Below are 5,000 nucleotides of genomic sequence, written 5' to 3'. Positions count from 1 at the left end.
AAGCAGGGCAGTCCGGAGGGCAGGCAGAGTGCGAGGGAGAGGGGAGAGGAGGGGCGGCGAGGGCGGGCATGGGGGCGGATCCAGCGATGGAGGGGATTCCTTATCGCTGTTTTTCGGGGAGGCGGGCCCTTCCCTGTCTAGAAGCCGCCCCTGCCCTCTGTCTTCTGTCAAGGGGGAGACTGATAAACCGTAGCGCCGTCTTCCGAACGCCTTCTGTCCTTGGTTCATTGACGCCTGAGACGAGGGACCCTTGGCTGCCTTGTGGGGGGGGGGGGGGGGTAGACTTCAATTTGAATAGTCATGCCAACATGTGCTTAAATTATAGGTTTTATTATGTGTATGGAGGGAAGTTTGACCTCAGTCAGTGTAATTTATCTTAGAAAAATCCTTAAAGGAATATTATCTCCACTAGGATCCCCCTATAAAGTTCTAGTGGCCTTAACTTCTCCATGAACAAACCACTCAAACTTCAAGCTGTTAAACCTCTCAGGATTTACTCTGAAGCACATCTTGGGTTAAAAAGGGAAATTGTTCCTGAGCAACTTTCAAGATGAAGAACATTTTAACCATAAAACTTATCTCTGAAGTATGGACTGTACTAAAAGCCTGTTATGGTTTGGTTATTTAAAGATTAGAGATTAGATTTTGGTGACAGTTTGGTCAGGTTAGATTAGGTAAAGGCCCATAAACTGGTCTGAGGGGAAGAGTGCGATCATAAGTCAGATTTAGGAGTACCTCTTTACAGGAAAGATTATCATAACTTGTCTTAGTGTTGTCAGTAGCTGTATGATCTATAAATGTTTCCGTACCCAATTGATACGATTATGTTTTTGATTGAAGGACGCAGTTACGCATGCTGAAAAGTCTTGCATAGCTAGTTAATTTTGTATCTGCCTTCTAAGGGAATGAAATTGAGGGCTATCTATGCTTTCCTGGAGATTCTTGTAAAAAGCAGCAAACAATACACTCCCCTAATTATAAGATACTGATCTTTTATATCTTTTTGTAAATCCTCCAAAAGGGAATAGAATTTGCATTTCACATGAATGTGCATATTCCATAGCAATGTAATGTAAACAAATATATTCATCCATAGATCTCTCTCTCAAAAAAAAAAAAAAAAAAAAAAAAAAAAAAAAAAAAAAAAAAAAAAAAAAAAAAAAAAAAAAAAAAAAATAAAATACTGAAGATATATGACTGTTATAAGTTAATTAGACAATTATCTTTGTAAGTGACAACCATCACCTACAAGATAACTAGTGTATTGAAGGGATAGATCAAGACATTCTGAGATCCTCATATTCTATGCTTTTCCAGTAACAAGCTGAAATTAATGAAGTTATTTGAAATATCATACATTGCAACTAGCCAGTTTTCATTTTGCATGAGTTTGGTATATAAAATGCTCCGAATATTCAGAATTACAGGAAGTGAATGCCAGTTCTTGACTATGAAATTTCGTCACAATGAATTATAGAATTCTTCCGGACCCCCCTGTTAATCCTAGGCAAGGAACCAGTCCAAGCTCCGTCCTGCCAGAAGTCAGCAATCTAGTCTTTTGCCTCCATATTTTGCTTTTTTTTTTGTGATAATCCCAGAAAATTGTATCAACTCCAACCAGCTTTCATGGTCTAAGCCTTTTAATTCATTTCTTAATGTAGTGTACCAAATAAGCTTCAGCATTATGACTCAAAGGAATATGTAGTTATATTGACTACATATATAATGTTCCAACTGCGTGTAGCAATATTTATTCAATAATTTAAGTTACTGTAACTGGGTATGCCCTTCAGGCACTGTCTGAAGGGAGGGTTGATGGGGGGGGGGTTGGCTCAGAAAACATTGTCTTCACCTTGTTATCCATGGCAAGAGAGAGCAAAAACTAAGGAGCACCAAGTGGCAGTTTCCATTACCTTTTTCCATTATTTATAACATCACTGTTCATGTTTCTTGTATAAATAACTACAACGTTTAGTCCTGTACAAGAATATCATCTACCTTAGTGTGTCCATACTTGCGAACATTAACCAAGGTTACTGCAGAGAACAGCTTGAAATGCTGTGTTTGAAATTTGTATTGCTGGACCATTCTAGCTAGAGGCTGTTCTCGTCAATATTCCTTCACCGTTTTTTCTGTCATTCCATGTTTTGGGCTTAGTAAGTAGTTAGATTGACTTTATATACCTGTATGGTGGTGAAGTGGATGCTGTACGATTCATCCATTGAATTTTAGTTTTTGTTTTGATATAGCTATGGTCATTCGGTCAATTCATAATCTTGTGATGTCAGCCCTTGTTTTGTATCTGATGTTTTTAGGTTTGTATTGCATTAGCTCTTCATTTTGTCGTTCATAGAAGTTGTGTCTGTTGTTTGAAATGGTAAAGAGAAATCAAGATAATTTTTTTTTCTTAAATTTTTTTTTCTAATTAGTATTAGCATTTATTAATGAACTGCCAAAAATAACATTATAATTGGTCTTTGGGCAAAGGTTGTAATATCCATTTCCAAGCTCAGTGTTTAGTATAAATGTTTTGAGATTTCTCATCGCTAAACATTATAATAAAGAACATACTTTTTTATGTTAACAGTAAACTGAAATTTTACCACACAAAATAACATCACTCCTATTTGTACAATGAGCATAGGGTCCCAAATGTGTCCATCTTTTGTTTCATTTAGGAATCTCTAAGAATTAAAACCTGCAATTAAACAACAATCACCATCTGCTAATGACGACTTTATTAAAAACATAAAAGCCTCTCAAGTCATTGCTTTAGTAAATGATGTTATTACTTTTGCAATGCCCTTTTTTCTTAAGAGACCTGCAATTTTGTGTTGCATGTAAGAACGAGCAATGCTTATGAATACCTATAGATATTGCAAAAAAAAAAAAAAAAATACTTTTTAGTTTCTGTAGAAATTTTGGTTGTTGCCTACTGAAGGAGTGGTGCAAGTGTTGCTTATAGATACTGGTGAAATAACTTAAAAATTCCCAATGGTGATGGATTGCCTCAATGCATGATATAACCTTGATATAAATAGCAGCGAAGTAGGAGTTACTATGAATATTTCCTGGTACTGTAGGGTTCATGTATATATACGTTTATTTATTTTCAATCGTAAGCATGGCACGAGGATCCATTAAACTTATTTACGAAAATGTTACTCATTTTAATTTCCTCGTACCCCAAGTAAGCCTCTTGAGTCACATGAAAAATTGCATCCAACTCAAATCATCATAATCTATTCATTTATGGAACATAATTTGTGCTTATTTATATAATCTACTTCTGTTCTTGTCTGGCTATAGTGTAGGTCTCAAAAGTTAGTCCTGAGGAACACCTTATCACACTTAGATTATCTTAGGTTTTCTTAAAGAAAGAAAATCTGCATATTGACTTGCTTGACTTAACTCTTTTATAGCTTTTCCCAGCACAATCCGTAATCAGTTTTAGTGACAGCCATTGGGACATGGAATGGATGAAAGACAGGAAGGAAAAAGCCTTAGCTGAGATAATTTTATCAAAGAACATCCAAAAATAAATAATTCTGCATTCACTTTTACTGTAGATTAGTTCATCAGTGAGAAGCAGATAATTGTAGTAGCTCTTCAACACCCCAGCAAAGTGACAAAACCACTTTAGTTATATGATGCAGATAGAGCCAGTCTGCGCAATTATACTTTAATGATTGTTGTACATACACTGGGATGGGTTATTATATTTGGGAAAAAGTTCTATGCTCAACATGTTCACAGGACTTCCAGCAGTTATCAATTATGTTTGCTTTTCATGCATTATGTAACAAGAAAATCATAACAAACTCTTTGTGCATATTTGTTTTTTCATTATTGCTACTACTTACTTAGTTCATATCACTGAGATTGTTGAAAAGGCATTATGTTTATGTGAACTGTGCTGTAGTTAGATTAGCTTAATTATTATATATGATTTAGGGTTAAGAGACTGTTGGAAAAAAAAAAAAAATTGCTAACTGCCATAACTTTTTAATGGTGAAGTCTGTTATCTGTTATTTGTTGTCTGCTAGTTTGCCTACAAACTGATCTTCTTATCATTTGTAATGACTGATATTGTATCATTATATCTAGCTTACTGATATTATACAGGTTTTGCTTTTATTTAAAAACATTTTTTTGCTCAAAGTTTATCTTATCCAAAGGTATATCACAGCTTTTTCTAATGTAACAAGGTAGTACAGTACAGAATGCTTATCATTGTGTATTTTTTTATGTGTGACTATCTAACTTTTTTTTTGTAAATGTCACAAGTTATCTATCTATATACTGTTTTACAGTACTCATTCTACAAACTTGCATTAAGTAATTTTTTTTTTTTTTTCATTACCTTAGATATGAGTAATTATGTATGCAGTACATCCAAAATAGAAAAAAAAAATGACCTTATAATGATGTAAAATGTTGGATTTCTCCTTTTAGAGCAAAACACCTTTTAATTTAATATAATTGAATAGGTCTGTACTAGTCCCAGAATTGTCATTTACAGTGAGTTTAAAATTCAGAAGCAGTGTACATTTTAGTCTTAGTCCCTTCCAATTAACATATCCCGGTTGTCATTTCCTGCTTTTTAATTTTTATTACTTGACCTCCAAATAAGCAGTATATTGTTATATGTAAAGAGAATATTTTCTTTGGCACTTGTAAGCTGCAAGTGCCAGAGGAAAAATATATATGATATTTGAGTATAAATGGCTACTCAATATATATCCATTTTTCTCAATAACTTTGACACCTATTGTCATGTAATTGGAAATTGTACAAATTATAGTGTAGGTTGAGAGGAGTTTTTGATGCTCCATGTAAGAGTCTCAGAAAGGAATTGCACAAAGTGAATCCTCTTACCCCGTAAATCCACAAAGAAATGACTATGAATTAGAGGATGATATGAATCAGAACTTCTTTGTCAGTTCACTTGTTAGCTAACTATGCAATCTATCATGAGGTAAAGATGGGGTGTATTCTAG

General features: G+C 34.4%; 1 protein-coding gene across 8 annotated transcripts in view; it reads left to right on the top strand.

The window, feature by feature from the left end:
- Nucleotides 1-5,000, top strand: part of LOC125026020 (dynamin-like) — a 115,023-nt gene that overhangs the window by 318 nt on the left and 109,705 nt on the right. The gene's annotated exons all lie outside the window — the stretch shown is intronic.

Source organism: Penaeus chinensis, chromosome 1, assembly GCF_019202785.1.
Source record: "Penaeus chinensis breed Huanghai No. 1 chromosome 1, ASM1920278v2, whole genome shotgun sequence".
NCBI lineage: Eukaryota > Metazoa > Arthropoda > Malacostraca > Decapoda > Penaeidae > Penaeus > Penaeus chinensis.
Note: the sequence above shows the minus strand (reverse complement) of the source record. Positions and strands in the feature narration are given on the sequence as shown.